The sequence below is a fragment of the Cervus elaphus genome, chromosome 24 (genome assembly GCF_910594005.1).
Source record: "Cervus elaphus chromosome 24, mCerEla1.1, whole genome shotgun sequence".
Taxonomy (NCBI): Eukaryota; Metazoa; Chordata; class Mammalia; order Artiodactyla; family Cervidae; genus Cervus; species Cervus elaphus.
Window position 1 is genome coordinate 51285694 of NC_057838.1, and position 27446 is coordinate 51313139.

At 41.3% G+C, this 27446-nt stretch overlaps 1 long non-coding RNA gene and 1 other non-coding gene across 2 annotated transcripts in view; one reads left to right on the plus strand and one right to left on the minus strand.

The window, feature by feature from the left end:
* LOC122682952 overlaps positions 1-24982 on the plus strand; it is a 71539-nt gene extending 46557 nt beyond the window's left edge. Inside the window, exons 2-3 of the long non-coding RNA XR_006337573.1 lie at positions 22266-22438; positions 24826-24982. This is a non-coding gene — a long non-coding RNA (uncharacterized LOC122682952). The remainder of the gene's footprint in view (positions 1-22265; positions 22439-24825) is intronic.
* A 1569-nt stretch (positions 24983-26551) lies between these two features.
* Positions 26552-26658, minus strand: LOC122683330. Its single transcript, XR_006337682.1, has one exon. It is a non-coding gene; the product is annotated as a U6 spliceosomal RNA (small nuclear RNA).
* Positions 26659-27446: the final 788 nt, after the last annotated feature.

Genomic DNA, 27446 nt, shown 5'->3' on the forward strand with positions numbered 1-27446 from the left:
CGCAAATAACAGAAGTGGGCTTACTTTCTACCTGTAACTGTACTGTCTCACTACCCTCACCACTGCATACTTGCTTGTAGTCTAATGCTTAACGTTCTGTTATTTAGATATTCATTTCCTTGAGTTAAAGCATTCCTTTAAGACTCCTCTTTATCAGGGAAAGATTTTGAAAAGAGGCTGGGTGACTGACTACTTGTCAGGCCTGGTGTAAAGTAAATGTGATTAAACTAAGAACGTGTCTTTTGGGAGGGGAGAGGTTTGCAGGGAATCGTGATCACAGTAGCTATAATGCTTCTCCCTCTATAAATGGAAGAAATAAAAGATAAACTGTGTTTCTTAACATCTTAATTCAGTAGAAAACTAGGCTTTTCTCCAAAATGGTTTTTTTTCCTATCCATTTTATTTTCCTCTTTTTATTATTTTTATGATATATTAAATTGAACCATTTACTTGCAGTATGCTAGTTAAGACAATTTCCTTAGCATTTGCTGAATGATTTGGCAAGCTAGACATCCTAGAGCTAAATTGTAAAATCCCATTAAAACCTAGTCATATAAAAATAAAAGATGCTGCCTGGTGCACTCCATGACACGTATGGTGAGGTCTCATCACATTACAATAACAAATGCCAAAAAGAAGTGACTACTGTGTAATAGAATATGATGAAGAGAGAGGAGTTTATTAGTGATGCAGCCAACTGCATTTAATTAAATCCCATGTCCAAATTAGTTCTCTGATTGGCATGTTAAAAGAAAACATGTTTACTATGATAATTCAAGTAGCACAGTTGTTGTTTTAGCAGACAGGCCTTTTACCCTCTTTTCTTTTTTTTTTTTGGTCTTCAAGTTTCTTGTCATCCTATGGATGAATTAGATATTACTGAAGTCTCTCATCTCTCAGGTGAAGAGACAGGTGCCTATGGGGAAGTAGCTTGCCCAAGTCCCCCGCTAGAAAGGCTCAGAGGTGGAATACTGATTTAGATCACCAAGATTCCAGAGTTTGTGCTCTTTCATCTGTGCCAAGGGTTTTCCACTATGGCCTGAAGGCCAAATACGGCCAGCTGTCTGTTTTTGTATAGTCCAGGAGCAAAGAATGGTTATTATATTTTTATAATGGTTAAAAACATTAAAGAACAGTGTGATGAAAAATTTCTGAAATTCAGATTTCAATGTCTACATATAATGTTTTATTGGAATATGGCCATGTTTGTTCACTTATCTGTTGTCTACAGACACTTTCACACTAGAGTAGTAGCTTTGATTAGCTGCAACAGAAATATATGGCTGGCAAAGCCTCAAAGACTTACTCTATGGCTGTTTTATAGAAAAAATTTGCTAGGACTTCCCAGTGGTCCAGTGGCTAAGGCTCCATCCTCCCAATGCAGGGGGCCCAGGTTTTACCCCTGGTCAGAGAACTTGAGCCCACGTGCTACAACAAAGATTGGAGATCCCACAATGAAGCCAAACAAATAAATAAACAGTAGGGAGGAAAAATGAAAAGAAAAGTTTGCTTGCAGCTCCCTCACATATGAAATTAGAAATTCACCTGGAGGCTGGGGTCCAGGGATTTGTGTGTTTTTAATAAATTCCTAATATCATTTTGAATAGTTCCCAAAGCAGTTCTTATTACTGCTTTATTCAGTTTGTCATTGTTATTTGTGTATTTCCTCCCCTGTCTTGTCACTTCTTGAGAGCTAGGACCATGCTGAAATATCTTTGAATGAAGATATGAGGGTGGAGTTCATGTATTAAATCATTAGGCATATATTTCTGAGTTTCTACTGTATGTCAGATAGTCCCGGGGGGATAAAATAGAATATCTATAGTTCAGGGAGATAAGCAAAAGGCCTGTGATAAAGCTACATTATAAGAGACCCACATTAATGAAATAAAACAATATTTTCTATTCATAATGGCAACTCATAAGACCCTTCCAGTTTCAAAGGTTAAATTATTATGCTTTCATTGTAGTATCAGATGTTATCTTACAGAATTTAAAGGGTTATACGTTGGCAACGTGCAAGTAAGCTGTAATGTATACATATTATTGGAATTTGGGGGCCAGACAACAGAGTGTTAACTATATTTAGAATGGAATGGTGAATTGGTGTGAATCCTTAGGACTCTTTTGTACAGCTGTTGTCTGGCTATTAGGAAGAAAACAGATGGATGTCATTACACCATAGATGGAACTAGATAGGGAGAACCTATTTTAACTTCAATAGGAAGGAGGCTGAAGATCAATTTTAACACTTAGTATCATTGTGATATGTACAGTGTTTTAATGAATAAACTTAATGGATTTTAAAGTAGCTTCTGAACTTTGATTTAATTATAATTTTCCAGGAACTGTTTAAAACTCCCTTTGTAAATATGCTAGGGTACCATATTAAAATAAGAAAACATTCAGTTGTAATACAGCCTCCATCTTTTGGTCTTGGAAGGAGCAGCTGTTACCACATTGCCAGGTCAATTTTTGAGAGACAGAAGTAATTCCATGAAGAGCAGAAAGTAGATAATGACATTGCCTTAGGGGGAAGAAAATGGAAAATGTGACAGAAGATGTTTTCCTATAGATTTATATATTAGCTGTCTATGGCTATGTAATAAATTATGCATTCTTATCAGCTCAAACAAGTGCTTTTTATCTCATAGTTTCTGTGTGTCAGGTATTAAGGGATGGATTGGGTGGGTAACTGTGGCTCAGGGTCTCAAAAGATTTCATGGCCAGTATTGCAGTCATCTCTAGACTCAACTTAGGCTGGAGAGTCTACTTCCAAGTTCTCTCATGTCATTGGTGACAGAATCCAGTTCCTCAGGGGCCTCTGGACTAATGGCCTCATTTCCTCACTGGCTGTTGGCCAGGGGCCTCCCTCAGGGCCTTGTCACATGGACCCTTCGGTAGGGTGACTCACAGCATGGCAGCTGGCTTCCATCAGAATAAGCAAGCCAAAGAGCAGTAGAGGACAAGACAGAAATCAGAGTCATTTTCTAAGCTAATCTCAGAAGTGACATTCCATTACTTTCACTGTGTTCTTGTTAAAAGTGAGCCAGTCGATCCAGCCCACCCTCAAGGAGAGGGACTTACACAAAGGCATGACTATCAAGAGGTAGTAAACCACAGTTTATTTTTTCCTGATTGCAGAAGTGATAAACACATAAAAATTCAACTTTTGAAAAAAATGCCATTCATTGATAAAATATATATTGAGTTCCTACTATGTGCTGGGTGTAAGAGTGCAATAATGTTTAAGACAAGCACGTTTCCCTGCCTTCCTGTAGTTTACATTCTGGAAGGATGAGTGCATTGAGAAGCTTACTGTAGTTCTTGGTATACAAGAAGGCTCTTGAAAGATGTTAGTTATTTTTCTTTTTGCAGGGTAGACATCCTGTCACAGAAATAGAGCCAAACTACCCAGTGTGTGGCATCTCTAATCCTATTGTGGACAAATATGATTTGCTTAACCAGAGCAGAAATGGCCTTTCTTTCACTTATGCTTGAAAGAGGCAATTCATAATGGTTTACAACACTATAGGCTTGTAACGGACTTTCTCAGATTTGTGTTTTTAAAGTGGCTTTTGCCAGAAAAAAATAAACACTATCGGGTCCCACAGAAATAGCTGTCCTAGCAGTTTTCCTGGTATGCCCTGCTGACCACCATATCCTTTTGTATTACATGTGCCAGACTGACCTGAAGTCTTCCAGTTCTGAATTATTTTAATTGCTTTCTTTTCTAGATGCATCTTTTCAGTCTCTCAAGTGCTCTTTAAAAAAAGGCTTCTTGAACTACAAACAAGATTTCAAAATATGTGCCTGTTTATGCCAGTATTCTGTTGTTGCTTTTGCTAATTAATATTCCAAATCTCAAAAACTGTCTCAGGATTTTAATTGACTTTTGTCACCTCCATCTTATTCAAGTACTGTGTTGGCTATCCTTGTATATTATTATTAAACCATGCATACCATGCTTTTTTTTCCCCCTGCCTGATATTTAGTTCTGTCTTGATATTTGTTTTGAATGACAGTTGAAGGATAATTTATGTACTGGTCTTCTAACACTAGTATAGTCAGCTCTAGGTTGCTATACTAACTGGGAAAAACAGTCAAGGCAATTACTCATTTGTGAGAATAGAGAGAGCTTATTGTCTTGTACATAAGTTCTCTTACACAACCCTTCCCCCCCCACACACAGTTGAGAGAAGTGTAACAAGAAGTCTGAGCTATAAAATAATCATATAGGAATGTTGATTTAGTCTCCCAGGTTTAGAAATATATTCTCAAAATATAGTGAAAGGATAAGAATTTAGATGGATACAGTAGTTGTTCGTTAAAATGGGTTCTTTGAATGTATTCTTTACAACATTTGGTTTAAAGTTCTTCCACTCATCATTCTTCATTGTTAACTTTATGGTTCTGCTGAATTAAACTTTCTACCAGACCCTTTCCAAGACATTTCACATGGATTGTCACCAAATTAACACTGCTGATGCAGTGGTAGTTGTCCATCTAAAATCTGTTGGTCTTGTCTGTGGACTGATCTACTCATAGGCATGGAACATCTATTTGTTAAACTTTTCCCTGTTCAAACAGAACATTTTCTAGTGCCCTTTTTAAGTTCATGTATCCAACTGAAAGGGAAACATAGCCAGCTTCTACTCAGATCATCTCCGTGCATGAAAACTATCATGCAGGTAGTTAGTTTCACTAATGAATGGAAAAAACAAAACACATCACAAGACGTCTGGCCCAATAAAGAATAATTACTGAGGTGGGCACAGAAATACCTTTGGGCTTATTTTTCCCCAGTTATCAGAACACCAGAGTCTAAAGATAGCATAGTCACAAGAATAAATATTTGTGCTTATCTTTCAAGCTACGACATTATAGCCAGAGTAAAGTGGATGGATTTTAAGGAATAATCTGGATGTTTTAGGATATGTTAGGCTGGTTTTCCTCCTACTCCAGACACACACAGGCTACCCAATAATATATACTTATAGCTTCTGAGATATTTACTATGTTCTTGCAATTAGCACATACTTCTCTTAAGGATTGTTGACTTCAGATCCAAGGCATCTCTAAAATAACTATATTCATCTTTGTGCCAGGCATCTATTTGCCTCCATATTTGCCCCCTGACTCACCCTTCTTTACACAGTGTCCAAGATTTCTAACTCCTGTGAATGACATTTCCTCCGACATGGGGCTTCCAGCTGTTTTGGCTATTGAGGAAGAGATGTCAGGGGAGAAGCCAATGTATTTTTTCTCCCTCTGTCTCTTCCTCGGGTTGGGGGTAGTCCATAACTGGTCTCCAGCTCCTTCAGACTCTCTGTTGGACAGTCCTTTCCCTCTGTGGTCCAGTCTCCCATTGGGCAGCTGCAACCTTTAGGCTCTGATTACAACACCTACTCTATGTGTACCCCTAGTCCTATGGTAGAAGCCACTTTCTGCTGTTGCAGATCTTTGGGTGGTCTCCTTATTCACTGTTTAGCTTTTCAGCTCATCCAACCTTTTGTAACTAGTTTCCCATATTAAAATTTCTGTTTCAAACTACTTGACCTGAAGACTTCTGCTTCAGGGAAGATGGAATAGACATATTTTGTCCTATTCCTTCTGCTTAGTATAACTAAAAATCCTAGAAATAAGGTAATTTAACATTTATATAAATACTAACTACATATATTGTAAATTACATATATATATGTATAATCATTATTATAATGTATTATGTTACAAATATACAGAATATATAAGAATACTGTGAAAGGCAAACTGACTAGAGACCTCAGGACCCAAATAATAACATGGCAGTGAGTCCCCTGGGTTTTGGGTATTTGTTTATTCTGTCCCCCACATCCCAGACAGGCTGCCAAAGAAACTGGCAACTTGAACCCCAACAAAAGCCTGCTTTCTTTACCCAAAAGACTGGAAAAGGGCAGCCTAGCAAGACAAAAATCTTTTAGAAAACAGCTGCTGTACTGAAAAATTACTGTCCTATCCTTATTCCCACCTATGAAAATGGACTAAGGGACTGAGCCCCATCCACCAGGTGATTACTGAGGTGCCAAAGCAACAGAGCTGCACAATAAGCAAAAAAAAAAATGATAGAGCTAAGACATGAAATGGACAAATCAATGATTATAATTGGAAATTTATAGAGCAACTTGACAGAAAATCAGCAAGGATGAAGAACTCATCATCACCACTGACCAGTAATCTAACTGACATACATGGAACACTATCCAATGAAGCAGAATACACATTGTTTTTGAGTTCTCATGGTACATATAATAAATAAACTATATGTGGGCCATGAAACAAACCTCAATAAATTTAAAAGCACTGAAACCATGTGGAATGAACTTGACCAGAAATGGAACAGAAAACTAGTATCAGAAAGATAACAGAAAAATCTCCCAACGATTTTAAATTAAACCACCACACTTCTAAATAATCTGTGGTTGAAAAAGAATGCCTCAAGGGAAATAAAACATTGAACTGAGTAAAAGAATTCATATCAAATTTGTAGGACACAGCAAAAGCAGTGCTGAGAGGAAAATTTATAGCATTAATGCTTGTTTTAGAAAAGAGGAAAGATCTTAAATGAGCAATCGAAGGTCTTACCTGAAGAGCCTTGATTGAATAGCAGTCAGTGAAGGGACTGTCGATAAAAGGCTGGGTTAAAGGAAACTCACAAGGGATGGTGAAGCACCCCAGGATAGCAGTGGCAAGAAAGTACTGTTACCCTGTAGGCCTGGAGGCACAGAAGTAGACAGTTTCTGCTGAAACCTGGTGAGAACTACAGCTCGAGGATAAAGTGGCCTGGAAGGTGCTTGACATTTATCAAAGGAATGAAGCCACTGCCAACTTGTAGGAAGGTAGGGGAATAAATACCCTGACTTGCTTTCTGTCCTTTGATCTTCTGTGGTGCTGTCCATTGACTGAACCCGCAAGAAAGCTAGAGGGCAAGAAAGGCCTCCCCTAGCATGGAATAGGGTGGAAAATGATGGAGGGTGTGTCTGAAGGGACGACTGAAGAATATTCGGCACAGTTTGTTTCAAGGTTTAATAAGTAAGAGAACTATTTATAATCATCAAACATGTAGGGATTTGAATAGTGGTGTCAGATGTTAAAGAGCTTGAGCTTCTTGAAAATAATTGTCTCACTTATTTTAATACTGCCCTTTCCTCTGTCCTATATATAATCAATAGTCTATTAAGAAAACAATGCTGAGGAATGAATGATAGACATTAGCTTGGGCCTGAAAGTATCATAAACAGAGTAGTATTTGACTCTTGGCTGTGCCCTTCTCTCACTGGGTGACCTTCGGCAAGTTACTTAGCCTCTCTGAGCTTCTATTTACTCATCTACAAAATAGGTGTGATAATGTCTACTTCCAAGAATGGTTGTATAGCTGAGAGAATTCAATAAAAGATGCTTGTGAAGGCACCTGGTAGGAACTCAATACATTCTGATTGAATTTGAATCACAAATTCTAGATGAGTGGCTTCAAAATTCATGAGGTAAGGCCACATGTTAGAATTAAGAATGCAGTTTTAAAGAGAGAAGAAAATCTGTGTTTAGACTGTTAATGTCATCTATCAATCAACAATTATGATAATATGATCAGCAAACTATTCTCTATCGATGTATTTTCACCACGTTTTGATTACAAGTGTGAAATTTTACCAGGATTCAGCTCGTATTAGGAATTCAATGAATTTCTTAATTATCTGATAATGTGCCAAAAAAAAGAGCAAGTTCTTTGGCATAGGATACTGGTTACATCAAGAATTTGTACTTCACCCTTTTAATCAAAGATGAGCACTATTGGTGAGTATCAGCTATAGAGAAGCCTTAAGTGCATCTTTTTGCATCCCTTCTCAAACAGGTTGCCATGGTAATGTTGACAATCACAAAATCTTAATAGCGTCTTACTAAGGGTGTAAGGAAAAAATAAATCTTGCAGGTAGAGTTTTGATTGAGAAATATTTTAATTCCTGCAGTACTAGCCAGGTTTCCTTTTTCAGTTGCAAGCTCAGATTTGGTTATTATAAACATTTATCAATTTTAGCAATCTTTGTTTTTATTAATTAGCCTTTTATTGGCATACTTGTCAAGAACAAGGCAGCTGTACAGTTCTAATAGGCAGGTGTACTTTATACATGAGAATCACTCTGCTGTGTCAGAGCCATGCTCTTTGTAACTCGCCTGTGACAGAAGGCCCTAGAATGATATCAGTTGTTTTCCCTTTCAAAGCAATTCTAAGACACCCAAGGCTTTGCTACTACTAGATTTTTTTTTTTTTTTTTAAAAACAAAGGCATAAAATGTAAGGGATCATCTGTATTTGGATGGTCAAAATTTATAGCAGCAGACTATTGCTCCCCTGCGTGTGTCCATATACAAACAAGCGCATGCGCGCACACACACACCCACACATACAATCTTACAAAATCCGTTATATAATTATAAGCCCCATGAGAACAGGAGTCTCATTTGTTCTATGTGCGTGTCGTCCCTGGTGCTCGAACAGCGCCTGACAAGTAGCACATGCAGTATAGTTTGGGGCAGGGTTCAGTAAACTTTTCCTGTAGAAAGGACCAGGTAGTAAGTACTTTAGGGTTTTTGGACCATATTATCTTTGCTATGACAGTCCACCTCTGCTGGTGTAGCGAAATCAGGTTTGCTACAACAAGCTTGAACACCCTGTAAACCAGTGAGTGTGGCTGTTCCAATAAAACTTTATTTACAAGAACAGAGGACCAGATTTGGCCTCTGGGCTGTAGTTTACCACCCGTATCTTCCCACCTACACTTTACAGCATGAACTCTACAACTAGACTACCTGAGTGTTTCTTCTGAAACGACTGCTTATAAGCAGTGCTGCCTTGTTATTTGGGGCTTCACAGGTGGCTCAGTGGTAAAGAATCCACCTGCCAATGTAGTAGCCACAGGAGACGTAGGTTCCATCCCTGGGTCGGGCGATCCCCTGGAGGAGGAAGAGGCAACCCACTCCTGTATTCTTGCCTGGACATACCGTGGACAGAGGAGCCTGTCAGGCTACAGTCCATGGGGTCACAAAGAGTTGGACACAATTGAGCGACTGAGCACACACATGCAACGTTGCTATTCGGTTATTAATATGAAGAGTTAAGTTCTCTGTAGTTCAGTTTCTTCATCTGTGAAAAGGGGGCTAATAATAGAGTCTTTGTGCTATTTTCGGGTTATATGAGTGAATATATGTGCAACTTTAGGAATGGACCTGCCTTATGTGTCAGTGTTATCATTTGCTGTGTCAACATTAAATAGAGAAATCATTCTTTAAGAATACAAAACAAATATATGCCTTTAAATACATAGCATCTTACTTTTTAAAAAATAGCCAGTGATAAGCTCAGGATCACCAAATGTGAAATTGCGAACTTAGGATAAGAGATACAATTTTCTGTTGGTCCCAGCAGCATCCTGTTTATTTTGTTCAGGTCATACAGTATTAGGAAGCACTTAATAATGTTTTTAAATAGTGATGGTGTTGTTAATTATCTCATCATGTAATCCTAGGAGACTCCTCTAATAAGCAGAGATAGCAAAGGAATTTTAAATCTCAGGTTAATATACAAATTTGAGTTAATCCAGCTTCACAAGTTAATGAATGTAAATTTGGAATATGATATATTTGTGGATATTTTGTTTTTTTAACATTTTATTTAAAATTTATCTTTATACTCATATGAAATGTGAATCAATTATACGTGGATTCTCCAGATGACTTATAAGTGTGCATGTGTGTGCAAGTACACACACATGCACATGAAATGTGATTCAGTTTCATGTAGATTCTCTGGAGCCCTTCCTGAAATCCTCCCATTCTGTCTAACTGGTTCTGTTGGAAGCCATGATGTGTGCTGGTGGCTTATAGTTGTGATTTACTCCTGTGTTTCCTGCCCTCATCTAATCTGTTCTCCACACAATAGCCTGCGTGATCTTAAAATTGCATCCCCTTGTCTCATGCCCTTGATTAATATATGCTTTGCTAACCTCACAGTGCAGGAGCTTCAAATCCTAGTTCCTAATCTTGTCCTAAAAAGCCTAATGATACGATTTCTGCCTAATCCTTCACTTCAACTTGCACCTCTCCTCTCACTATCCACACTTGAGCTCCCGTCACACCAGTGAAGTCCCTGAGGACTCTTCCTGGACCCCTGCACATGTGTCCCGCTCCTGCTTCCTTTGTTCCTTCACCCTTGTTTGCACCCCCTTGTTCTGAGCCTGGCTCTGGGTCCTGACAGGCTAGCTCCTTCTCAGTCTCGGTCTCATTAAGTGCTACCTGTTTACAGGTGATCCCCCTACATGAAGTAGCACCTACCCATCCACGTTTACTTTATCTCACCCCCCTGTTTACTTTCTTTATAGCAGTCTTCACCGTCTGTCATTATCTTGCTGTTCCTTTGTCATCTTTCTCCCTCTGTGGAATGGCAGCTTCGTGAGACCAGGGACCTGAACATCTTGCCATCCCCCTCTTCTTGGGACAACCTGTAGGTATTTATAGGATAGATGCCTCCAAGCAGAGCCTGCTACATTATTTGCAGGGCCTGGTAAATAAAATACAGGTCAAAATAAAAATGCAGGTCCCCTTGTTCAGAAGTTATTAGGAATTTCATGATGGCTACAGTGGAGCCCTGAACCAAATGCTGGTCCCTTCTAAAGTTGCATGTCCAAGAGTCCGACCCTGTCTCCAGGTGAGTTACTTAATCTCTCTGGACTCATGTTCCTGTTCTGTAAAATGATAGAGACAGTAGTACCCCTTCTTGGGGTGCTTTTGAGCCTTAAGTGGGGTCATACGCACACTCACTTGAGGTACCCTCTGCAGCCATCTCCTGTACGTATCAGCATTATAATTATCAGCCTCTCATCCATGTGATGCGTAGCCCCCAAAGTACAAATTTTCCAGCATTCCTCTTTTCTGAATAACCTCCCTATCAACTCTTTCAAATGACTAACCTAACTCTATCACATGGGATGGGGATGTGGGTGTCGCTTGCAAATAATATTGACACATTCAAGGTATGGACCGACAGCATATTTGGCTTGCTGAAAAGAATGTGTCAAATGGAGTTGGGCTGTTTTGAAAACTCCTTTGATGATAGGTAAATCATGTCACTCTTTGAGCCCACTGGTGACACTGGAATGATAAATAATGTCTGCCACCCACCTTCCTGACAAGAGTGAAGCAAGAGCATGAATTGGATTAAGAAGAAGCCAGTCAAATGCTTTGATTTTCTTAGAGCGGGCCCGTGCAGGCGCTGCTTGCCGGCGTCTGCGCACGTTGTCAGACACCCTGTCTGCCTGGTCTGTGTGCCTCTGGTTACCCTGTACATCGTGTAACAGTTCAACTGTACCTTGAATGGCAACTGTTCACAGACTCTCACGTTTTGATTTATTTTTGTGGTACAGCCAGTGATTCAAGTTAGTTTAGAAATGCAGAGAGGAAAGGCAGCATGTCTTTTACATTTATATTGTGGCCTCCCCGGTGCTTTGGAACTGTGTGGACTGTGAGATGTGGGCTGACTCCCTGGGAGGGAGCTTTAGTTGGTTTGCTGGGGGGAAGATCTGGACACTCTGATTTTATCAGTGGTTTCTCTTTGCCAGTGGAGGCTAAAATGAAGTGGAAAAATAACATCTGTGAAGCATGTTTTATGTATATGGCACTCTGCCTGGATTTTTTATTTGCTCAGGGAGATTACATAGTATAGTGATTAAAAGAATATGCTCTTCTTTGCTAGGTATTCCTCAGTAAAGCTAGAAAAAGAAAAGAAAAAAAAAAAAGTATATGCTCTGGACCACACAAAATAACTTAAACTTTCCAGTCTCAATTTCCTCATCTGTAAAATGGAATGGGTTAGATGTTATTTCTCTGTCCCTCCAAATCTACTCTTCACCCTTTCTGCTCTGATTTCCACCCAGGAGACTGTCTGCTGTCATCGGCAGGCTGTGGCATCCTATGCTTCCTATTTAGGTTGACCAGCACACAGCCCCCACCATGGCTGGGAGGAAGAGGAATGAGGGGAGATTATTTACTTCCTAGATTCTCTTGCTGTGAATCTTGGGTTAACTGTGTTTTTAGCCAAATGCCATGGCTTCTGTCAAGTTTCTGGGACCATCTCTTTACATCTTCCTCTCTTTCTCAGCTTCCGGTAACTCCTTCCTCCCCTTGTCCCTGTAGGGCTAAGGGTGGTGACAGCTCTGTTGCTCCTATTCTTAGGTCCCTGCGTGCTCCTTCATAGTTTTCTACACTCAACAAGCTGCTTTTGTTGTTTAGTCTCTAAGTCATGTCTGACTCTTGTGACTTCATGTATTATAGCCCGCCAGGCTCCTCTGTCCTTGGTATTTCCCAGGCAAGAATACTGGAGTGGGTTGCCATTTCCTTCTTTAACACACAGCCTCAATTCAGTTCAGTTCAGTCACTCAGTTGTGTCCAACTCTTTGTGACCTCATGGACTGCAGCATACCAGGCTTCCCTGTCCATCACCAACTCCCAGAGCTTACTCAAACTAATGTCCGTTGAGTCGGTGATGCCATCCAACCATCTCATCCTCTGTTGTCCCCTTCTCCTCCTGCCTGCAATCTTTCCCAGCATTAGGTCTTTTCCAAGGAGTCAGTTCTTTGCATCAGGTGGTCAAAGTATTGGAGTTTCAGCTTCAATATCAGTCCTCCCAATGAATATTCAGGACTGATTTCCTTTAGGATTGACTGGTTGTATCTCCTTGCTGTCCAAGGGACTCTCAAGAGTCTTCTCCAACACCACAGTTCAAAAGCATCAGTTCTTCAGTGCTCAACTTTCTTTATAGTCCGACTCTCACATCCATACATGACTACTTGAAGCAATGTTGTGAAGTAATTAGCCTCCAACTAATAAAAATAAATGAAAAAAAAAAAAGAAAAGCTATAGCTTTGACTAGATGGACCTTTGTTGGCAAAGTAATGTCTCTGCTTTTTAATATGCTGTCTAGGTTGCTCATAACTTTCCTTCCAAGGAGTAAGCATCATTTAATTTCATGGCTGCACTCAACATCTGCAGTGATTTTGGAGCCCCGAAAAATAAAGTCTGCTGCTGTTTCCCCATCTATTTGCCGTGAAGTGATGGGACCAGATGCCATGATCTTAGTTTTCTGAATGTTGAGCTTGAAGCCAATTTTTTCACTGTCCTCTTTCATTTTCATCAAGAGACTCTTTAGTTCTTCGCTTTCTGCCATAAGGGTGGTGTCATCTGCATATCTGAGGTTATTGATATTTCTCCCAGCAATCTTGATTCCAGCTTGTGCTTCATCCAGTCCAGCATTTCTCATGATGTACTCTGCATATAAGTTAAATAAGCAGGGTGACAATATACATCCTTGACCCACCCCTTTCCTGATTTGGAACCAGTCTGTTGTTCCATGTCCAGTTCTAACTGTTGCTTCTTGACCTACATGCATATTTCTCAGGAGGCAGGTCAGGTGATCTGGTACTCCCATCTCTTGAAGAATTTTCCACAGGTTGTTGTGATCCACACAGTCAAAGGCTTTGGCATAGTCAGTAAAGCAGAAGTAGATGTTTCTCTGGAACTCTCTTGCTTTTTCGATGATCAACGGATATTGGCAATTTGATCTCTCGTTCCTCTTACTTTTCTAAATCCAACTTGAACATCTGGAAGTTCATGGTTCACGCACTTTTCTAAATCCAACATGAACATCTGGAAGTTCATGAAGCCTGGCTTAGAGAATTTTGAGCATTACTCTTCTAGCATGTGAGATGAGTGCAATTGTGCAGTAGTTTGAGCATTCTTTGGCATTGCCTTTCTTTGGAATTGGAATGAAAACTGCCCTTTTCCAGTCCTGTGGTCACTGCAGAGTTTCCTAAATTTGCTGTCATATTGAGTGCAGCACTTGAACAGCATCATCTTTTAGGATTTGAAATAGCTCAACTGGAATTCCATCACCTCCACTAGCTTTGTTCGTAGTGATGCTTCCTTAGGCCCCCTTGACTTCGCATTCCAGAATGTCTGGCTCTAGGTGAGTGGTCATGCCATCGTGATCACATACAGCCTACACCTTTGTAAATAGTCTCTTTGCAAATAAGCCCTTGTCAAAGTGTTTTAACTTAAGTGTGCTGTTTGCTTTCTGTTAGGCTTGTGATTGATAACGTGGAGATAATCAGAATAGCTATCCTGGGTTAGAATGTATTGATACCTACATGTGGAACTCTTAAGATAGTATCTAGCACATATTTGAGACTCGTGACCTTTCTTAAGGTCACAAGGTGTGGTGAACATCTGATGGCTTCTTCACCAGCCTCTGTTCATCTTTCCCCATCTCACCCATTCTAGGTTTCAACTGGGAACTTTTAGGAGTTTGGGAAAGCTGATTCCATCTCTGGAATCAGCCTGTAACTTACACTAGGCCAGTCAGCACATCCATACTTTCACTGGCCACACTTGGGTTTAGGAGTAGGCAGGTGGTTTAATCTACAGTGAGTATGGCTCTCTTGACTTGTGCTGGAAATTCTGGGGCACAGCTACACTGGGGTGCCACGCATTGGGTGTGGCTGCAGTTGGCTTAGGTGGGAGGAGCACTTCATTACTCACCTTGTGTCAAAAGGCCTCTGTGTTGTAATGATAATAATAGATCTAATTTTGTTGGTTTTACTGCTGTTTTAAGATTGTCTACAGTTAATGCGTGGACCACCCCTGCTCTCTGTCCTCAGTGTACCTCTGTACAGTTGCTGTGTGCTCTGGGTGGTGAGATGCAGTCAGGTACAGCTGCAGTGGGAAACTAGTCTGAGAGTGAAACTGCGAAGGGCAGAGAAAAACTTAGCAGCAGAAACAAAACTGGAGCCCTGCTTAAACCACACTCAAAGTCTTCCCTGCCACTGGACTTACTCAGTTGTGCCAACCAATAATCATCTTATCTTTGTGATTAAAAAAAAAAACCCAAAAGCATTCTTACAGATATGCCCTGATTACATTTGGGTTTGAAACCAGGTGTTTCTGGCTCTGGAGCCTGACAGTATTTTCATCTGCTCATTTTCCTCCTCATTCGACTTTTATACATCAAACCCTGCATCATTTTCCTTCAGATAAAGTTTTTCACAATTTGTTTTCTTTTTTTTTTTTTTTTTCACAATTTGTTTTCTAAAGTGAGTTTCAGGGTGGAGGTCAAGCCTGTGCTGGGATCTTATTTGATCTTCTTTACTGACTTTGGCAAGTGCTTCTCCTTCAGAGTCTCTGCTTTTCCATCTGTGAGGGGAGGAGGTTGAACAGGATGTGTCCTCTCTGGTTCTAACATTCTGCGAGCATCCACACATATGATGAAAACCATCCTCTCGAGTCGGTACAGCCTGTTTGGTCAGAGGCTAATGTGCGTTTGTGCCAATTAATAATAAAAATGAAACAACCTTGCTCATTAGTATAGAATCATGGGCCATTTTTTCCACCTTACATTAATTTTCCCCAATTCAGGCCTCCTGAAATAGCTATGCTCCACATTTGGGCATTTTAGTACACACTGTCTCGGGTGTTCCTGAATCACTTCACACGTGAAAGTCTCATCCCTCTGGAAGAGTCTTAGGCAGCTTGCAGGCAAGATCCGCTCTGATGGCTTCAGGTGCTGCTGCATCTAATCTCCATCCCGACCTGTCGCCTCCGTGTCCCTTAGGCGTCTCCAAAGCAACTTGTCTACAGCTGAACCTTTTTTTGTGTTTCCGATTCTGTCCTTCCTCTTGTGTTTTCTCACCTCAGCAAAAGCACCACCATTTGCCTGGTTGGCCAAACCAGAAAGCAGGGAATCTTTTTCATGCCCACTCAGTCTTGTTGATTTAGTCTCCTTAACATTTATTTAAATCTTGTATTAGCTGCTGTAACAGATTACCAGAGACTCAGTTGTACAGTCAGCAGAACTTTATTCTCTCACGTTTCAGGAATTTAGAAGTCCAAAGTGAAGGTGTCAGCAAGCTTGGTTCCTTCTGGAAGCTCTGAGGGAGAAATGCCTCATGCTTCTTGCCTAGTTTCTGGTGGTTGAGGAGATGCTGAAGGTGGAATGACCATCCTCTGACCACAAGGATTAAGTATGTCCTAAGGATGCTGTGCTGAGTGACAGAAGGGCCCTGAGTCCCTTGTGGCACCATCAGGCTTCTATATCAGTTCTAAACTGCCTAACCTGGGAGTCATTATACTAGGGAAAAAAAAAATTGAAGCTTTTAAAATTGGCCAAAGGATATGAAACTTCAGATATACAGGATAGTAAGTTCCGGGGATCTTATGTACAACAGAGTGATTATAGTTGATAATAATGTATTTATTGTATGTTTGAAATTTACTAGCAGTGTGTATCTTAATTGTTCTCACCCAAAAGACCAGGGTGACTATGTAAGGTGTTGAATATGTTATTTAACTTGATTTTAGTAAACATTTCACATAATATATCTATGTCAAAACATCACATTGTATACCTTAAATATGAATTATTTGTCAGTTCTACCTCAATAATGCTAGAGAAAGTTAAAAATTAAATAGAAAAATATAATTTTTTGTTTAAGACACACTTTGGGTGACCGTTATTCACATCAAATACAGTTCGTTACTGATTTTATACAGCTGTCTACCTAATACACCTCCAGCTTCACCTCCTATTGGTCCCAACCTGGAATCCTGATGTGGGGCCATGCTGCTGCTGCTGCTGCTGCTAAGTCGCTTCAGTCGTGTCCGAATCCGTGCGACCCCATAGACGGCAGCCCACCAGGCTCTGCCGTCCCTGGGATTCTCCAGGCAAGAACACTGGAGTGGGTTGCCATTTCCTTCTCCAATGCATGAAAGTGAAAAGTGAAAGTGGAGTCATTCAGTCGTGTCCGACTCTTGGCGACCCCATGGACTGCAGCCCACCAGGCTCCTCCGTCCATGGGATTTTCCAGGCAAGAGTACTGGAGTGGGGTGCCATTGCCTTCTCCATGCTACTGTGCCATAAATGCCCCATGTTCTGTTGTTCACCACTGGGCCTTTGGAGGAGATGCTCCCTCAACCCTTTTCTTCTGAGTTTGGCCACTTTCTAGTTATCTTTCAGATTTAAATGCCACTTTCTTATGGGGGCTTTCTGCCCCTTATAGGCTAGGTTTCATATTGTTATCACTCCATAGGTGTCTCCAGCCTAGTTCTTTATTGCAACAGGTTGTAATAATCTGTTCATTTGTCTATTCCCTGAGTTTCTAAGGGAAAAGGATCAGGCATTTCTTCTTATGCCGAGCACCTTGCATAATGTCAGCCACATTGTTAAACATGTGAGTGTAGGATGGACGAGTCATGTGCAAAACACAGTACCAAACACACAGGAGGTATTAAAGAAATCCCATTCGGTTAGATGCACATGGGCCACATTTCATCCTTCATAATGCATATGACTATGAAAACCATATATAATCAATTCTTGGCATGAGGCTTCAAGGCAGATTAGTCATTTGTCATTTAGCAAACATTTATCAGTTGTTCTCACCAAACATTCTTTCAATGGCTGGGTCCTTACCTAATTCATACTTGCATTCCCGACAAGAGTGTCTAGTAGTTGAAAAGCACATGGTAATATTTATTTCCTCTAGTAAGTGGATAAAAGTACAAATCAGTGCTGTGAGTTTTCAGAAGAGGGAGAAGATTGAGAAAAGAATCACAGGAGAAGTGACAGTGTTGCTGGATGAATATGGATGGTGGGGGCTGGGACTCCAGCAGCAGCACCAGCAGAGGCAGAGGTATGAAGATGGAAGGGCAAAGAGAGTGGTGTCTAGTCTTGTTTGATAGAATTAAAGGCGAGAGAGAGAACTGAAAATGTGAAATGTGTCAGATCCTAGAAATCTTAGAATTAACAAGCCATCTGCTGCTCTGACAGTCCTGTTACCTATAGCAAAGGTTACTTCTGGCCTCCCCTTGCTTTTAGTAACAGAACCTTGATGTTTATCTGGACACATTTCACTGCCTCCTTTACAGCTATCGGCATCCACATGAATAAGTTCTGGCCAATAAGAAATAAACAGAAGAGTCACGTGGGACTCTAGGAGGTCTGTTGAAGTGGATGAGTATGCTCTTCCTTGCCCTTTTCTCCATCCTGTTGTAAGAATGACAATGTACACACAGAAATGAAACAGTCATGTTGGACTGGGAGAGTGGGGCTGCCCTCTTGGCATCTCCTCAGGGATGAATGGGGGGAGACTGGACCTGCATGACATCCCTGAGCTGCTAGACCAGTCCTCAAATGACCTCGTCCTATGTGAGAATTCTAGGTAACCAAGAAGCAAGCTCGTTTTCCTGTGTTACTTGAGAGCTTTCTGTTTTACATAGCTGAACCTAATCCAGTTGATACATCACCCAACTTCAGGGTTAAAGAGTATTTGGAAACCAGGATGAATTTTTCCATAGAGTTAATTGTTACTCTTGGACATACTCCCTATGCCTGGCTATCTTCCCTTTCCGAAGCTGTGATGACATGCTCATTTTCTTGAGTGTCCTTTCTTCCTAGGACTGACTGTGGGATGGGACTGAAGGTCCTGAGGCCTCCTCTCCCTTTTGTTGCCTCTGAAAATAAGCACATTGTCCCTTTCTGTTGTAAGGATGTTTACAGATAATTACTCTGGGTAAATCAGCCAGGAAATAACAAACAGGTCAGTTATAAATGGTCTTATACCATTTCCATAGCTTCAGTTCCTTTTCATAGTCCTTGTTACATTGGAAAGTGAACGTGAAGTCGCTCAGTCGAGTCTAACTCTTTACAACTCCACGACTATACACCAGGCCCCTCCGTCCATGGAATTTTCCAGGCAAGGATACTGGAGTGGGTTGCCATTTCCTTCTCCCAGGGATCTTCCCGACCCAGGGATCAAACCTGAATCTCCCACACTGCAGGCAGGCTCTTTACCATCTGAGCCACCAGGGAAGCCCATGCTTGGGGAAGCCCACCAGGTTCCTCTATCCCTGGGATTCTCCAGGCAAGAATACTGGAGTGGGTTGCCATTCCCTTCTCCAGCAGATCTTCCTGACTCAGGGATTGAACCTGGGTCTTGTCTCCTACATTGCAGGCAGATTCTTTACTGTCGAAGTTATCAGGAAAAGTGTTAGTTATTTATTGCTGCATGACAAATTAGACTGAAACCTATCTATTTGAAACAATAAATGTTTCATATTTCACAACTTCTGTGGGTCCGGAATACAGGCATTAATTGGATGCTTCTGACCCACAGAAACTGAAATATGAAACATTTATTCTTAGAAGTTGTCTACTAGAGGGAAATTCACTTGTCTTCCTGCTCCATTCTTTAATTCCTGAAGGTAGTATCTCTAGACACTCACCTCCTAGGAAGGTTTCTTTTCTGAGTTGGTGAACCCAATGGTATATTTATTCATTTAACAAATACCCATCGAACACAAATGTTCCAGGGGATAGACTGGTCAGTATAATAGATGTGCTCACTATTTGAAATCTCAGAGAGATGCCATGGGGAAAACTGTGTGTGGGAACTTGTTATATTCCCACATTATATTCCCACAGTGTTATATTGCTCATTCCTGGATATGAGCAAGTTGAGATAACCACACAGTTTGTCTCTGTACTTCCAGCCTTAGTTGTCCTTCTCCTCTAATCTGTCAGTAAGCGTCCCCTGGATTCAAGTGAATGATTATGAACTTCTTCTCCAGCCAGGACATCTTCAACCAGGACTGTACTGAATAGGGCTGGTAGGGAGGAAACCTCCTGGAACAGGATTGCATTCATTCCCATCTTCACTGCTTACATTATAATAAATGCTGTTGCTCACTCTATTTCTCTAAACTTCATTTTATTATCAATGAAATGGAGTCAAAAGTAGTGTCTACTCCTGGTTTGTTGTGAGGACTGCATGAGAAAATATATGGATAGTACTTGGCAAAGAGCCTGGCACATGGTAGGCACTCAGAGGATATTAGTGATTCTGAATCATTATTTTGTTATTAATTTTAGTACTGTTATCCATTTGGAAGTAGGAATCAGTATAGGAAAAGAATGCTTCCCCAGATAATCCAGTCCATCACACCGTGTTTGAGCTAGTTCAGATCCTCTTGCCATAAGCAGGGCTGGGTATAAATAAATTAACTAATGAAGAAAAGAGGCTATGTATTTTGACTTGGTATAACTGTAATCCTTTTTGCAATTGGAAAATAATCCTTTAGTAAATAGAGAAGATAGAACATGTTCAGACTAACAGTGTTTAGTTAAAATGGTCAAATATTTAGCATGCCTGATACCAACGATAGTCATTCAACCTTTAGAGCTCTCCGTGTATGCCCTCCCCTTATGGCATGCATTCCAGCTTCTAAATGCACACCCAGCCATTTCAGCACTTCCTGCTTTAAATTATTCTGAGTTTTTTTACACACGCGCACACGCCAGGAATAATAAACAGCAGTTTTAGGAACACATCATATAAATGCCAATTTCCAGATGGATTTGTTTTGCTACAAACTTAGTTAACACTTGATTCATGAAACAGCGGGTGGAGAAGGTGTAGAGTGAGTACTTAGACCCAAATAAGGTGCGACCTGCCAAGGGAAGGATCGCCAAAAAGAGCTGAGAAAACTGAAGCAAGTACTCAAACTATTTTCAAAAGATAACTCATCAAAACTACAGAGAGAAAGTGAAAGGCAAAAAGCAAACAAGCTGGCGGGTAAATGTTAACCCTTTTTAACATTAAAGCTGTAACATAAAGCTGTGAATTGGTTCTGTCTGAGTCTGCCTGTTTTGTTTCTGAATGGCTGAATATGTGCAGTAAAGTTAAAACCTTAAGTCTATTAGATAGCTTCCTATCTTTCCCTTTCCTTGTATCCCTTTTTCGTCTTTTTTAAAAAGTAGCAACTCTTGGAAAAGGCACCACTCAAGAACTCAGGAAGGCATTAGAGGAAAGCCTTACCTAGTAGACTTTTTCTATATTGAGATAGGCTCAAATTTAAACCCTGAAATTGTGATTGTGCAGTTCCTCTCTCCAGTTACTTGTAGGCTGATTTTCCCTGAGATATGCAGTAAGAAATGTTGAAATAATAAATGGATGATGCCTGGGAGTCAGCCTTTTGGACCTTCTGCTAATGCCAACTCTGCCTCCAGCTGCACATACGATGTTGGAATCATGATGGTAGCTCTGAGCTTCATTTTCTTCATTTGTAAAACTCATGCTTCACTGGGTTTCTGTAATGACTGCAGCGTTCATTCATTCATTTTGCAAGTACTTATTGAGCATCTACTGTGTGCCAGCCCTGATCCCTACATTGGACTTGACAGGGTATGTGCTCTGAATCATAGTCATGTCCAACTCTGTGATCCCGTGGTCCGTAGCCTGCCAGGCTCTCCTGTCCATGGGATTTCCCAGGCAAGGATACTGGAGTGGGTTGCCATTTCCTCCTTCAGGGGATCTTCCTGACCAGGGATCGAACACTAGCCTCCTTTGTCTCCTGTATTGCAGGCAGATTCTTTACCACTTGAGCTGGATGACCTAAATAAAGTCCCTGCTCTCAATGGAGCTTATAGTCAAGTGGAGAAGACAATCAACACAAAAAGAAATGTCTGTTTTTTTAGGATAAATAGCTATCAGCAGAATTAATTGCTCTCATGTATTTAATTTGACTAAGTCACTGTTCATAATGTATGCACTTGTCCATCCTCCCCAACCCCCAGCTAATGATGACACCTTATACCTGTATCCCCACCAACATTTAGCATTGTCCAACTTTGTGATTTTTCTGGGCTCATGGATTTAATTTGATTTTTTGAATTTAGTAATAATTTTGAGCATCTTTTTGTATCTTAGTAGTACTTTCTCTTTGTAAATTGCCTATTCATATCCTTTACCCATTTTCCTACAGGAACTGACATTGTGTGCATACTCAGTCACTCATTCGTGTCCAGCTCTTTGCAACCCCATGAACTGTAGCCTGTCAGGCTCCTCTGTCCATGGGATTATCCCTTCAGGAACATTGGAGTGGGTGGCCATTTCCTCCTCCAGGGGATCTTCCTAATGCAGGTATTGAACCTAATAGGAGTTATTGAATTGAAAGAATTCCTTATGTATTGTAGACCTGTACTATCTAACATGGTAACTACTAGCCACATGTAGTTGTGCAGTTATAGAGGGTGCCCTGTTGAAAAGGGCCCCGTGGTTTAACTGTCTATGGCCCTGAAATCATCCTGAAAATTCTTAATAATTGTACATTTGAATTTATGTTTTGTAGGTGCAGTCCGTGGGGACCGGGGCACGCACACATGAGCAGAGGGGATAGTGCAGTGTGCAGTCCTCAGTTTCTTGCCATGCGTTTGCACATAGTGCCAGACGAGCCACATGAACACAGAATCCTGATGGACCAAGGATGTGTGGGAGTTCAGTGAGACTCAACACCATTACAAGGTAAGTGGTTTACATCTATGACTAAGTAGAGGCTGAGGCCACATTTTTCATTCAAATCGAACTTGCTTCTGACAGAGAAAGAAGGCTGTGGCATTCTAAGAGACCTAAGTGACCAAGGAACCCTAACATATCCTTTCTTTTTCTTGTTACTTCTCTGTATCATCCAACCACTTATTCCAAAAATTACAGAAAAAGAAAGGGAAAGATGAGCAATCCATAGTTGTTTTTCTTAGCAGTCCTTCCTTAGTCATCCATAAGTCATGGTAGAGAGTATTGGTATTAATAGAATATGTGAACATTAAGAAGTAAAATATAAAACAGTTGAGTTATTTTTGTGCAGCTCTTCCATTGTTCTTATAAGAATAAAATACATATGCATGAATGAGCTACAAAATATAAATTGTATAATTTCAGTGATTTTTGCACAAATGCAGTTATATTTGCACTTAAAACTACACTGTACAATATAAAGGTAAATGGTACAATTCATGTTAATAATTTAAATTTTAAATTTCTTTATATAAAGTAGCACTAAGAAGCAACTAAAGACACTATGACAAAGCAAAAGAGAAACCAAAGAAGGAAGAAAGAGTTTTATGTTTTAATATCGTTGGGAGGGAGGAAAACCTTTCCTCTTCCCTGTTAGCTTCAGTGCTTCGAGGCCTGCAAATTAAACTGACAAGAGACAGGTTAAGCTAAGCAAGAGGAAAGATAGATCTTTATTCACATACATATACCGAAGTGCACAGAAAACTATAATGAAGAAATGGATAGAATTTGGGGTGTATATACCATCTTTACAAGGAAAAGGGTTAGGATTTCAAGGGACAGTAAATGGTAGGCACAGAGAAATATATGGAGGGGGGGGAATTAATAGAAGGTTAGCTTTGTTTTTGTAAAGCCTGTTTATACAATTTCTTACCCTAGTGCCATCTTTCTCACCTGGTGACAGGAGGTGAGAAGATCAAAGAGTTCTGGTTGCTTGTACCCAGTTCTATAGGATTAAGTTATCATATTATTAACTTCATCTTATCATATTGCTGACCAACAAAGCCCCTTGAGAGGAATTTAGGATGAAAAACAAGATGAGGTACCCTGTGTTTTGGAAGACCAGCCCCTTCCAAAGTTAGATGTGTATCTCAGGAAGTATTCTAATGAACCCAGATTTGTGCATCTTGCCATATGTACAAAAGCACTAAACTTATTAACTTGAGATGTCTGTTTTTTGTAACTGGCTATAATCTTTTACAGAGAAAAATGCTTGACTGCATGTTTTCACTAGCCCAGAAACATAGGTAAGCTGGTTGCTTCCCTGCCTCTTTGGAGCAGAGTGAACGGGGGACTGTTTCCCAGGTGATAGCTGTTCGTAAGGCCCCTGCAGGAAAGTTAAACTCACAACCCTTGACGGTGTGCATTTTTCCTTAAAGTCGACAGGAGTCACTGTTTGCCCCTGATACAGGACATGTCCCTTGGAGGAGGGTTTTTGGCAGTTGAGTTCTTTTGGAAGCCTCTGTTTTAGAAAGAAAATGAGAGCACAAACAAAACTTCTTCCTGCATCTGTTGATTCTCAGATGTTTTCAGCTCAAAGTTATATTTATCCTACAGTGGTATATTCTGAGTCTTTTCAAATAACTTGCATTTTCCCCCTGCTTTTTGGAAAGGGAAGGGATTTCACATTTCATTTTGCTCGGAACGCTGCAGCCTATGTAGCTGGCTGTGGAATTGGGGCTGGGGGAGACTAGTCCAGAATCGTACCCAGTAAGCCTGTCTCTGCCTGATGCCCATGAGGCATCTTTATTGGAATCCTAGTCTCTGCAGATCTAGACCAATAAAGTGACTGGAATTTCCCTGGCTGGCTGGCTGGATTTCTTTTGCTTTTTGCTTGTATGTAAGAGCAATGCCGTAACTTCTAAAAGGAGCTAGTTTTTCCACTGGGCTATATAGGTTGTACAACTCGAGGAGTATGTACATGGACTCAACGTAGATGGTGCCCTCTAACACTTGTGGCACGGTGGCCCTGCCTACTTACTGCTATAGTAAGGCCACAGAACAGGAGTGGTTGGAAATTTGGTGAGAGAAATCAACTTTGGACATTTTGCCTTCAGTTCTGCCTCTCCTTCATTGAACCAGCTCCAACATGACATCCTTCAGTTCCATCCCTGATTCCCAGTTCCATTTCAGCTTGTCACTGGCAAAGGTCTTTAATGATTTCCAAAAAATTAAAATAGAATCTGGGAAATCAAAATAAGTCTAACCTTTTTTTCTTTCTTTTCCTTTGTGCTTAATCTAGTTTCACTTAACTCACAGGGTGCCAAGTGCACTTCAGACCAGAGTTCCTAGTGCAAAACAGCTGCGCCTAACACTTAAACTTGGTGTACCCTGTGCAGACACGCTGTGCGCAACACTTGAAGATGGCAGAGATGCTGCACCTATCATTTGGATCTGGAGCCATGAGCAGCAGCACAAGAACTCCATCCTCCTCTCCCCACTATAAGAACCCTATAAAGCAGCCCTGCCAACGGCCGTTTGGAAAAAACATGTTCTCTTGAGCTCAGGCTTGCACTTCTCCATTTGATCATCAAAGAATAAAACTTTGCTTTGCTTCTGAATGGAACTTGGACTCGTTTTATTAGCTCGAATGACACCAGACAGGAGGACCCTGGGACCTGACCCAAAAGGATCAACTTGTGGCAACCCAGATGGCTTTTTCATCTGTACCGATCCACTCAGCTCTGGGCTCGTTGGAGCTCCCGGCTCTAGTCCGTGGATGGTGTAGGCTTTGAAGGTTCGCCTGGGAATGACTGCCTCTGGTCTTTGAGTACACTCTGATAGGTTAGAACAGCAACAGTCTTTAGCCAAGTTCAGAACAACTCTGCCCAGCAGCCTGATACCCAGGTGTGGTTCTCATACAGCATAGCCCCTAGAGTCGTCTGGACTGCACTCCTTTGAGATGATCATACTGTGGCATTGTTGGGGGTCAGAGACTGAAACTCAGGCATGTCTCCCTGCTGCGTCTGGCTGGCCTCCCAGCGATAAGATACCTGGGGATGATGGGACCTGTGGGCGTGAGGAGCCATGGCAGTCTTGCTTCTGCCTCACCAGTAGTGCTGTCCTCTGCACAAGGCACTAGTTGCCACGTCGGGGCTTGTTGCCCACCTTGCAGACCTCCAGGAGCCAACAATAGCATTCTCCATAGTCAGTCTCAGTTTGGTAAAGGAAGGTGGCCAGACCTGTGAGCTAGGAGATAAGACTGGGAAAATCCCAGGTAATTAGGACCGCCTGACAAAACAAAACAAGGACGCTGGCTTTGAGTTGAAGAAAAGGCACCAGGGACGCTTGAATGCAAAAGGTTCCCAAAGTAGGTTCGCCCATAACTTGACCTCTTCTGGTCAGGTTGGTTTCACTGAAGTGAGCTGGGGAGCCCTGTGAGCTGGTTGCAAGACCAGGAACCCCGTCATCCAGAAACACTGTGAGCTTCTGGCAAGAACAGAAAACATCCACCGTCTGACCTCTTCTCCCTGTCTGGGATGATCCTTTCTCTTTATCAACCAAAGTTCCACAGGTACATCTCCCAGTATCAACACAGAATACCAGCTGCCCCAGTGATCTGGTGAGTGTCGCATGGGAACTCCATGTACTTTTAGCTCTCACCACAGGGAAGTCCATGAATTCCTCCTTTTTGGCTAAAAGGAGGAAAGAGAAGACCCCCACTTCTCACATGTGTGCCACCCACTAACAGACCAAGTTGGTTAGGAACTAATGTGGCTAAGCTGCTCTGGCCAAGAGGCAGTCCTGTCTCACCTACTGTGGGACATTCTGCCTGTCTCAAGCACGTGCCATTATACATTCAGGAGAGACCCCAGTTATATCGGAGTTCATGACATTTGGACACTTCCTATATTGGAAGCGTCTTTCAAGGAATCCATTAACAGTTTGGTGCCGGTTCCAAATTTCCCAAACCTGAATTCTTTTTTTTTTTTTTTTCATTTATTTTTATTAGTTGGAGGCTAATTACTTCACAACATTGCAGTGGGTTTTGTCATACATTGACATGAATCAGCCATGGAGTTACATGTATTCCCCATCCTGATCAAACCTGAATTCTTTTTTTTTTTAAATATGGAACGCTTCATGAATTTGCGTGTCATCCTTGCGCAGGGGCCATGCTAATCTTCTCTGTATCGTTCCAGTTTTAGTATATGTGCTGCCAAAGCGAGCACAAACCTAAATTCTTATTTGGGCCAAATCTTATAACGTTAGCTGCCCCCGCCCTTAACCAGTAGTTGGAAACATATCAAAAACAGAACATCTAAGATATGGGAAACCAAATGTCTTCAATACGAAAGGATAGCCCCTTGGGGTGTATCCTGCAGAACTGGAGTTTTTCCAGTATTACCCTCAACCCCAAAACATTTTATCTTCCTATGTTTTACCACTTGGCCCCAGTATGGGGCTTGGAGATGGGGAAAGTTGGTCCATTAATGGGTCTCTAATAAACACTGTTTTTCAGTTGGACCTGCTATGCCAAAGACAAAAAATGGGATGAAATTGTCTATGTCTGTCTTTTTTTATGGCCTCAGAACAGTGGCCTTCTCAGACTTCCCTGGTGAGCCAGTGGTTAGGACTCCACACTTCCAAAGCAAGGAAAGGTTGTGAGTTCAGTCCTTGCCTGGGGAACTAAAATCCCACATGCTGTGCAGCACACCAGAAAAAAAATCCAAAGGGATGTGGGCTCTCCTCCACTGCAGTAATAGCGGTGCTTGACCCTCCCCCTGAGATCCTTCTTGATATCTTCATTAAGCCTTCTCCTGCTCTTCCCTCCCTACCCTCTTCCTTCCTGTGTCCCAACCTGGCCCCTAGGCCCCAGGGATTCCCTCCGTACAAGTCCCTTCTGCCGTAGCCCAGTTAAGCAACTACACAAAGCAGTACTAATTACCAGCCAGGGTCCAACAACCCGCCAGGAAAAGTACAAAGGACCTACCTCCTTTTGAGGCAGGTTCCCAATGGA